Below are 10,995 nucleotides of genomic sequence, written 5' to 3'. Positions count from 1 at the left end.
GCCACAGCTGGAGCCCAACTGCGCCTGCGCCGCGCCGCGCCGCAGCGCCATCGCCGTACCATGTGACATGACCACGTGATTAGCCGTATATCACGCGCGCCTCGCCGCGCTCTCTTCAGTGGGAGCCGTTGGGATTCCGACCCCGCGGAGCGATGCAGCTGGGTTCTTCGCTCGTCTCATTAGGAACAGCTCAGATAAACCTCAACCATTTTTGTGGAGCTCAATTGTCACTCTCATTGTTGGTTCTTCTAAAGGCTTGATGAAGTTTTGTAACCCTTTACAACTGGCATGCTCGTGCAGGTTGGATTTACAAGTTCCGAGAATGTCGCATTTCTGCTGTTTAAATGTTTATAAATGCGAGGGAAACGTATTCCAAAGCTTAGTGCTAACATTAAATAAAATTTGAAAAGAAAGGAAATTAAGAACATTCAGTTAACCGTTAAGCAAAACGATAACTTAACATTGTTGTAACGTTTTGAAGCTACCTGGCAGGTGCCAGAAAGAGGGAAAGGGGTGGAAAACCCTCGTATTCCTTGTCATAAATGTATTGGCCTTTAGGACTCCTAGTCTCGCATTCTATACACTTATGCATGTATGCCTCAACAGCGAGGAAAAGAAACAAAATAGAAAGCTGTCGAGGCACCGGTGAGATTCGAACTCACGATCTCCTGTTTACTAGACAGGCGCTTTAACCAACTAAGCCACGGCGCCGACGAGACACTGCACCAAGCTCATCCTAAATCAGCTCCGACGAATGCAATGGCGCATATTACGGATATAATTATCGTTCAGTGCACGTTGCCTCCACGCCTTGTCCGCTTGCTCATCGCCAAGGTGAGCACGCGCGGAGTGCGTGCCTAGCTTCCCAGAAGAACAGCCGTCGCGACCGGTTGCCTGTCTCGTCCGGGGCCGTCGTTTCACTGGAGAAAGCGGAAGCCCGGAGTAACATAGGCGGTCGTAAGCCTTGAGTATATGTTAGGCCTCTTTGACATGACAGGTTATCATGAGAAACTTCAAGATCGCGTGATGTTGACCTTGAGCAAAACATGGCTGAGTGCCTAGACAGGCAAAGCATAAAGGTAGCGTAAAAAAAAAATATGAAGAATTTTAAAGATATATTTCAGAGTCTAGGAAACGACCTGTCCACACTCCACCATCGGCACCGAAGCATTGGCAAGGTAAGAATATACAACTAGTTACGTTAGGTAATGGCCGCAGATCCGGGCGGACCGTGAGAGCGAAATAACTAGGAGAATAAGGCTGAAATGGAGAGCATTTGGCAGATACTTTTATATAATGAATAACAATTTACCTCAAGATAAAAGTATATACGCGCCGTATGCCGCAAGTATTGACCTAAGGGGCAGAAACGTGGAGCATAGCCAGAGGGTTGATATTAAGTTGAGGACAACGTAAGTACCTAAGCAAACACAAATGATAGATAGGTGGAATGTTCATAGAGAGGAAGAGAGCAGCGTGCTTCAGCAACACACGTCAGTTATTGATATCCTGCTCGAAATCAAGAGGAACAAATATGCGTGGGCAGGGAATATGATGAGAAGGCAAAGTACCCGATGGTTCATGAAGGTAACGGAGCAGATTCCAAGGAGGGCAAGCGTAGCAGGGAGCGTAAGAGTAAGGTGGGCGGGTGAGATCGGGAAGATTGCAGTTGTCCGCATCCGTGGACAGATTTTTTTCAGTTCTTGTGAACGGATGGTTCAGTGGTTGTTTCTATGTGCACAGTGTGTTTCTCTATCACCCTTCATCGAAAAAAAACCCTGGCCACGGCTGTTTTTCCATGGAAACATACTTGCGTGGAGCAGATTTTTTGGATTGAAGGTGTATATAAGAGAGCATTGATACTTACTCAGTGCCGGCACTCACCATGTTGGATGGTGTCTGCATACAATGGGGCACTGCTGCTTATAATTCTGATGTGAGAAAGTTACAAATGTCAGTCGGAACCATGCCAATCACCCGCCGTGGGTGTGTGCCATTAAGCCTGAGGACGTCATCATCATCATCATCACCCCGTCGAAAAAAGGACACTGAGAGCTGGCTCGAGCGCGAGCGCCGAATCTTAGTGAAGAAGTTGAGGACGAAGACCAAGGTACCCGTCTCGCTGTTCTCGAAGACGCCCTCCGATCTCACTGCCATCAGAAAAGAAAAGGTGGCCACCCAAGCTGACGAGAATTCCACCGGCGAAAGCAGGAAGAGCCCTGCTACGTCGTTCACCTGGAGGCGCCACCCCATCGCGGCACTGTTCCACCACGGGCGCCGCTTTCCTGTGCCACCTGCACGGAGTGCGGCTGTTCTTGGTGCCCGTCTTGTACCAATGGAGCCGACACACCCCAGACGCGTGCTCCTCCGGCGGCGTGGCGGTATGGAAGAAATTAGCTATTCCATTCCTCAAGGACAGCGCCTACAGCCACTGCATAAGGTGAGTGTACTTCATCAGCGCCAGACAGAGCACGGGCACGTCCGCCATTTTGCGACACGCCTCGAGAATGTTCCTACAGAAGCACTTTTTCTGCCCCCTCCCGTTCAGTGCTCACTTGTCCTCGGCGTATGTCGTGGGCCACTCGAGGCGCTTACCGTCGCCAGCTTACAGAGTGGAAGCTGCTCAACTCCTAGAGGACGGCACCTACAGCCACTGCACCAGGCATGTCTACTTATTCCATACTACCGACGCGCATATGCAGGCAGACCTGCCGGTTTGCTGCGGTGTTCGACACTGGTCCGACGGACGTTGCCTTTTTCTGTTATCTAATCAGTGCCGAGCTGCCCTTCGAATATGTCATGGACCAGTGGTGCCGACCGCCACCGGAGGCGTTCATGATCGGCAGCGTTAAAGGGTGAAGCAGATGGCTGCTCAGGTCCTGGAGGACTGAACCTACAGCCACTGCACCAGAGATGTCTACTTTTTCAGGTACCACAGATACGCCTATGCCGGCCTGCCAGTTTGCTGCGCTGTTCGACACAGAGGTTCCGTAGGGGAGGGCACCGGAATAATTTTGACCACCTGAGGATCTTTAACGTGCACCGACATCGCACACCACACGGGAAACTGAAATAGAACTTATGAAAAGCGCATAAAGTGACATAGGTACGGCCACACGTGCATGATCAAAAATATAATAATAGTATGAAAACCGGACAGAGCGTGCGGTAAAAATGTATTTCATGCAAGAATTTTAGACCTCATAACCAGTTGCGAGTTCGGGCTTTTCATTCGTGCATCTCTGTTTCTTGTCTCGTTAGCAGTGTTGAGTTGAAGCACGCAGTAATAAAGAAGCTGAACCAAGTTGCCGCGATTTTAACACTGCTTGAATTGCCCACATTCCCGTATTCCCGTATTCGCTGAGTGTTTGGTCATCCAAACGGGCCCTCAACGGGCGCTGTCGTGCATTTAGCGGAGAGGGTGGAGATGCGATGCAACTTTCGCTGTTACTTCGCTCCGTGAAAACCAGAAAAAGAATGTGAAGGTTGTTTATTATTCCACACACGCACACACCTGAAATGAACGGGTATACAGTCAGGTTTTACTGCTTCGTTATCATTGTAGTCAGGCCGCAGAGTATGCGCAGACAAGCATTTATACCCGCGAAAGAGGGGACACGACAAGACCCTAGCGTTACTTGGACCTCGCTGCTCATGCACCTAATTTCGCCGGTTTAGCGCAATTGTTGTAACGAAGGGACAGTGCTAGATATTGGTAAGGCCTGGGTATACGCTCTCCATCAGCTACAATGGTAAGACACGATGCTGCAGCTGTAGCGAGGTATCCTGATATTCTGTGATGCTTCTCCGCACTCAAGGGAAGTGAATTTCAAGTGAATTTCACATTAACTTGAGCAGAGAAAATTAACACTGGACGAAGGGGACCTGAGAAACAGTGCTCCTTTGTATATTTCCTCTTCTGTGCGTCTTCGCTGCCATGCAGTCCCCTAATGCTGGCGTGGTGGGAAGCCTCCACAAGAGCGCCTCTTCACCCCCATATCACACTCCACAATCCCTCGTCATCTCTTGCTAGGCCCCCTTCTAGGATTCTTCCCACCCAAGCTTTATCATTTCATTTAGTTGGTCTACCTATCTCGAATATTACGGCATCAATAGATCGGCGCCTTCGTTCTGGATTTTTTTGTTGAACTCCTTGGCTTTCACCGACCTACGTATATGGTCGTTCCGAACTATGTCCTTTCAAGTCAATCCGAACATCCACATCTGCTATGGTCTTAAAACACAGGTTTCGATAGTTGTGCAGAACCGAGCTAGTCTAGCCCCTCCAATGATCTCTTGGATGACCTTATCTCCACGAGATAGAAGGTAGACTGACAATCGTTACTCACAAGGAACGAATATACCTTGCATTATTCGGTGCTCTTGTCTCCGGCGAGCTGTTTCGATCTCGAAAAATCAACTTGCCCCTTCCTGCAGTTTCACTAACATTGGGAATTCTGTACACGAATTGATCACTAACTAAGCGATGCTTAGTGGGGTTATAGCAGCAATCGCCTTTATGAAGGCCCCAAATTGGAATAGCAGGTTTCAATTCAGCTCTTTCACTGTTCCGCACGGTTCACAACGACAAGAAATTATGTACAGAACACGAACGAAACGCAAACCGTCAACTCTGACGGGTTTAGTAGTAAATTTAAAAAACTACAGAAATGTAATCCCCGCAGGTGCGATAACCTGGGTGGCGACCGGTGGACCTGTGGGATCATCTACGACGTCCGGAGCACCCACGTTGGAGGGTGTACAGCAGCATCTTGAGCGACTGCCTTCCCGTGTGTCACTTGCCAACACTGACTGCTGGCTCTGTTTGTCACCACTTTGGTCACACTTTCGTGGTTTCATGACGCTCGTTGTGTCATCATGAGAGGCGTGGCGATGGGCCCCTTCGCACCCCTTCGCTGCTCACTGCGGACACTGAACTCAGCCCAACCGACTTCTATGCGATCACAACGCAGCTCACCGCCACGTCCACGACCGTAGACTCCATCTCGCTTATGTCCTTCGGGATACTCCTCGAGGGGACAAAGCGACGCTAAACAGCGTCGCAGTTCTACTAGTCACGCATGCAATGATGGGCTGTTCTCACCATACCAAGGACATTTTATTAACTACTTTTTTTCATTGATTCTGCATACGTCTAAGTGACATGGTGGCGATAAAAACCGACTTGTGCACTCTTTAGCGTCGTGAGCTAATTTATTATGCACTAGAAACATTACGCTTAAGTTCGTCTCATTTATCGACAAATACACGTCGATATGAAATATCTGCATATACGTATTTGAATTTTTACAATTTTAGTGCTGTCGCAAGAAAAAGAATTCAAGTTGAGACGCCTGATGATCTCCATAAATATTGTAACGTTCTGATAATGTTTACAAAAATTCTTTACTGCCAGCGATAAATGACACCGGGGCCATGATTGGGGCCTGACTGAAAGAGGTATTCAATTTTGCTGATGCAAGTGCACCAACGATACGGTAACTACTGATCCAGGCGGGGATCGCGAAGCCCCCAATACACCGGCCTCAATCCTTATGGACGCCGTAGCACTCCTGCGATGAGGACACAGCCAGCGGTGACGTCCTCGATAAGGTGCACATGGCGCGGCGAAGTCCCCAGTTCCTCATATATATCTACCGGGTGTTTCAGTTAACACCACAGTTGGCGGACACTAGAAACCAGGTGAGTCGCTACTGAGCTGGTTTTTTTTTTTGCAACTTGCTGCTAGCCGCTTTGTTACAGGACTGAGTTAAATATGATTGCACTAGACACGTCATACGGGGAAAAAATATCCGCAAAATGGAAGTTCACTCAACAGAAATATTAACTCGAACTATGAGTCGGGCGTCTGGTTGTAATCAGATATGTAGCTAGCTCTAAGAAATGACATCGGTTTTTATATCATAAACATGATTCCTGACGGTGCTGCGGCTCAACAAACTTCGGGCTTTACTGGCGCAATCCAAAAAAATCCCCCCTTGCCGAGAGTGCCGAGTGATGTCCATCAAACCGCGTCACTCCACTTAACGATTATGACAAGAGCTACACTGCCGAACGAAATAAACCAAAAAGTGTGCCGTCTGTACCGCTCATGTTGAGGATCAGAGTTCGGCAGCCACAACAGATTAACAAGTTGCATATAAAAATATATATCGGCGTTATATTGAAGCAATGTTCCCGAAGCAATCGAGTTCCTGTGAGAGCAATAAGACTAAGAAAAGAAAAACGCTGGAGGCTGGAGAACCGATTAGTCACAAAATCACAAAAAGAATGGCTTGTGAGCAGCTAACCCTTTTGGCAAACCCTACATAAAGAATGCGCATTTTTCTTTAACGTTCATCCGAGATGACCAGTCACACCTAAACGCTTCAGCAAACGGTTGAAAGGTCATGACAGCCTTGTTACAGGCTCTCTCTTTATGTCCCTGCTGATGCCTGCACATTCCGAGGCACATGGTAATGAAGAAGATCTGCGTCTCGGTTGCCCTGTCCAGTATCTTTGGTCCGTCGTTATGCTTTACCGCCGTGTACGCACTGTACGCCAGCTCCAGCGCCGGCACGTCTGGGAAGATGTCCTTGTCCACTGAACGGAGGCACGCTAAGCGCTTCTCGTACTCGGCCGCAGACCGTCCAGAAATCCATCGATTCCCGATGCTTCCGTACGCGTCGACGACAACCCCTGTGCTGTCAAGCGCGCGCACAATTTCCCTCGCGTACTGGTAACCGAGGCCTCCGTAGTTCACCGCCCGGGTCCCGGCTGCGTAGAAGAGAGGTCTTGACAAGGCTGCCATGGAGATAAAGGCGATATTCAAGACGGGGACGTAACTAATAATCGGCACGTCGTAGCTACCCGGAGCGCCCAGGAGCTCAACGTTGCCTACAAGATTTTTCGTCGTGTAATTTCTGATCGCTTCTCTAGTCTCCATCCAGTATTCCATGAAAGAGGACGCATTGTCAGGAAAGGCACGATATATGTTGAATAGATCGCCTACCGTGATAAGTTCATTTGGGGGCCAAAGCAGGGTTTTGAGGCCGTCAAGCTTCGCGATAGCCATGCTCTTGCTACGCCATTCTAGCCAATCTACGTCCCTTATCAATTGTACTGCTCTTTGATGGATTCCTTTTATCAGCTCGATGATGGACTGGCGTTCAAGAGGCGTCAGACGCGAGAAAGCAAAGAGAGCATTGACCAGCAGGTGGTAGCTGGCTTCCACCTGAGACGAGCAGTAACGGTGGAGCGTTTTGTTGGCGTCTCGGTCGTGTCCATGTGACAGTAGCATGGAAGGGTCAGATATTGGGCCATAAACATCCCGGAATAGCCACAGGACATGTTGCATCAGCTCTCTGTTCTCAAACCTGGCGAAAGCCGCGTTGATGGCTTCGAGCAAGTGCGCTTCTTCAAATATCATCAAATCTTCTTTAGAAAAGTTCTCATTCGATCTAATGTGCTGATTAAGCAGCTGCGGCATGTCACTGGCGAAACTGGCGTGATTGGATGCCTCGCCTAGGGCAAACCTGCGCAGCGCGTCGGTGGTAGACGCGCTCTTGCTCAATAACATGCGGAAGATGGCCCTCCTGGTCTCGTAGCTTCGGAGGATGACGCTGTCGCTGGCATGCACACCCTCCGTTTGACTCCAACGCTTGCGGTACTCGTCTCTGCCGTTCAGGCCCTCTAGCGCTGCCTGCCACTCCGCAATCAGCGGGTTCCGGGTAATGAGTAATCGACGAGACGGATGGTGAGCGTTCCGGGGCAGGACGGCAACCCGGAACCACAGCGGCGCCTGCCAGTTGTATGCGACGTCCACAAGAACACCGAACACACTCGCCACTTGCTGTTGCTGGTCGATTGATCGAAGTTTCAGCATATCCATGAACTGCTCCACGGCATCCTTGTTCGCTGGCTTGTGAGTCAAACAGCTGGCGTACATTGCAGCCGCCTTGTTTCCGACCGCTAGGAACTCTTTCCCGTCCTCGAGTAATTTCTCGAAGCCACCCAGCCAATGTCGCCGCATGGATGAGAGAGTGGACGTCGAAACGTCCACGCCGTATGCCGTGGCGGAGGGTGTCTGGTGGCGAGGGCAGACAAAAGCATCGAAGTCCTGGCACGGGTCGACGCTGTCGTTAAGAACGGCGTCGAGGAGGTTCCTGTGTGCCGCGCAATCCAGCGTCATGCACAGCCAGCTGCCCCCGGCTTTGATTTGGCCGGCATGCAGCACTGTTGTCAACACGGCGGCAGCGATTAAAACGAAGCCGGTGAGCGCGGCAGCTGTCTTCGCGTCCAGCCAATGGAGCCATTTGGCGAAGCCTTGGGGTGGTGGTGTTAGTTCCTGCCAATAAACAGAAGGTTAAGATATCGACGGGGGACACTTGCAAATCGGGAAAAAAATACGCTTGTTATGCACAGAGGTAAGGGAATACGTCTACTTAGGGCAGGTAGCGATTTCTGACCCTGATCACTAGAGCGAAACAACTAGAATAACAAGAGTGTGGTGGAGCGCATATGACAGGTTCTTTCAGGTCATGAATGGTGGTTTACCAATATGCCTCAAGAGAAAAGTATACAACGGCTGTATCTTACCGGTACTCACCTACATGTCAGAAACGGGAAGGCTAACGAAAAGGGTTTAGCTTAATTAAGTTAAGGAGAACGAAGCCAGCTACGGAAAAAAAATGAAAGGTGTAACGTTAAGAGACCGGAAGCGGGCAGAGCGGGTGAGGGAGCAAACGTGGGTTAATGACATCGTAGTTGAAATCAATAGGAAGAGATAGGCTTGAGCAGGGCATGTGCTATGAAGGCAAGATAACCGGTGGTCGTAAAGGGTAACGGAGTGGATTCCAAGAGAAGGCAAACATAGCAGCAGGCGGCAGAAAGTTAGGCGGGCGGATGAGATTAAGTTTTCGGGCATACGGTGACGAAGATTATGATGGCACTCTTGACAACCTCAGATGCCAATAAAATCCGGAATAATTCAGACATGTTTCAATAGTAGTGACATTATCATCTCTGGGCACCCCCTAGGCAGTGGTTTTACTCCTTTAGCTCTCTCTTACCCCCCCCCCCCTCCCCAGTGCGACGTAAGATCCAGAGCGTTCCTGAGTCTGTAAAGGTTTGGTCCACGTTTATAGACGAACTCGGAAGTTTTACACGAGGGCACGTCTCGATAGGTGAGTTGAACTCCACCTACTCGCACTCCTGGGATAGGGTGGCCACATCTGTCAAACGAGAGAGTTATTTGGAGAGGCATGGGTGAGGCCTTGGCCCTGCAGTGGACGTAGTCAGCCTGATGATTATTATAATCTTTTTTATATCGAATACATCTATCGAAACGAGGCATCGTTCCGTTCCACAGTACTGACAAAGCGCTAGGAGACCACTGCCTTGCCCAGAGCAGCACTTTGGAAGCTACACAGGCAGGAGGGCAAGTGGCGTGACCTCTTGTGCAACGCAGCCCGTCCCCCGCCCCTCGTGCAACATTCGTGGTCATCGCGTGGATCTGATAGGCATTTCGAAACGCTACTCTGACACTGCACGTACGCGGGTAACGAGAGCCTACTAACATATGCCAGGTTGAACAAAGACGGCAAGCGCTCGGGACGTTCTTCGCGAACATGTCGCCCGATAACATCCGCAATTTTATGCCCACACATTTCAAGCTCAAAAAATTAGGTGGACACCTGAACTCCGTCCTTAAGGGTATGAAGACATTGCGTTAATGGCTCCTTTCAGCGGTTTGTCTTCACAAACAGTCGCTGTTCTTTGGTCACGTATCCACATTTGTCACAATTATCGCAACGCAGTTTCTGCAGTCTTTGAACTCTTCCACACTGCAGTTTAGGCAAATAATCTTATCTATACACTCAGGAATATTCCACACGGTCCCAGATTCCGCACTCAGAAAACTGTGCTGCTTCCGTGCCATCTGCTGGGGCAGCGGCGTACATCTGATCGCGAAGCGTTTTTCGTTGGCCGCCGCATGCCGGCGCCACTATGCAGAGTCAAGCAAAGCGGATATGAAAAAGCAAAGGCACAGTAACTGTCTCACTTCTCGGTGGACACCTCAACCGCGCCCATCGGGAAGGCACGACGGTGAGAGTGAAAGATGAAAGGTAGAAAGAGATGCCGTATTGATGGCTTCAGAACAATTTCGACCACCTGGGCATCATTAACGTGCAGTGACATCGTACAGCACACGGGCGCCATTTAATTTGAGTTTCGCATGGAACAAAACGCGGTTGCCGCGCCCAGATTCGAACCCTTGTAGTCCGGCTCATCAAACGGGTGCAAACCTTTGTCGTACCAAGAAGGAAAGGTAACGAAGATGTGAAGTAGCACAAATTTTAAGAGACTGACAAGTGCGCTAGCTAACACTGAATTTCGCGGATTATTATAACGATCATTACCAGGAAATCGGGCAATCGCTTCTAGTTCCCGTGCCTGCCACCACGTGACGAACATCAGAAATGCAGGCGCCGCGTCAGAAATTCCTTATACGGTGTCGTGTCCCGCACCCAAGCACCATAACGACTGAGGCGGCGAGCTGCAGCTAGTAAAAATTGCTAATCAGGGAGATATGTCTCCTCACCATGAAGGACGATGGGGACGCGGCTCCATCGCGCATCTCGTAGCCATCGGCGTTGTAGCTGGGCCTCCGGTTGCCTCTGGATGAAACAGATGCCCGGGAATCCCGCCAGCGGTACGACTGGCGCCGCTGAACTGCCAAGGTAGACGGAATCACCTGGAGGGAGACGCGCACAGGAACCTGGACTCCAATTCATGAGCAAAAGGCCGGCATATGCGGCCGGTTGGTGTGACTAGAACACGTTCTTGGGCAAGTTGATGCATTGCATGAGTAGATGAAGCGCCCAAAGGACAGAAAACAGACAGAGAATAACACGAGATTGACGCTTCGTGTTATTCTGTTGTGGTACGACTAGCAAAGGCTTCTACGCACAGCCACCCCATGAGCACAGCTGA

The 10,995-nt window shown here is 49.9% G+C and overlaps 1 non-coding gene across 1 annotated transcript; it reads right to left on the bottom strand.

Moving 5' to 3' along the window:
- Positions 1-637: 637 nt before the first annotated feature.
- TRNAT-AGU (transfer RNA threonine (anticodon AGU)) lies at positions 638-711 on the bottom strand. The gene has a single exon. It is a non-coding gene; the product is annotated as a tRNA-Thr (tRNA).
- Positions 712-10,995: the final 10,284 nt, after the last annotated feature.

This window comes from Amblyomma americanum, chromosome 5 (assembly GCF_052857255.1).
Source record: "Amblyomma americanum isolate KBUSLIRL-KWMA chromosome 5, ASM5285725v1, whole genome shotgun sequence".
NCBI classification, from domain to species: Eukaryota; Metazoa; Arthropoda; class Arachnida; order Ixodida; family Ixodidae; genus Amblyomma; species Amblyomma americanum.
The sequence above is the reverse complement of the archived record's forward strand: the minus strand, read 5'-3'. Positions and strand labels throughout refer to the sequence as shown.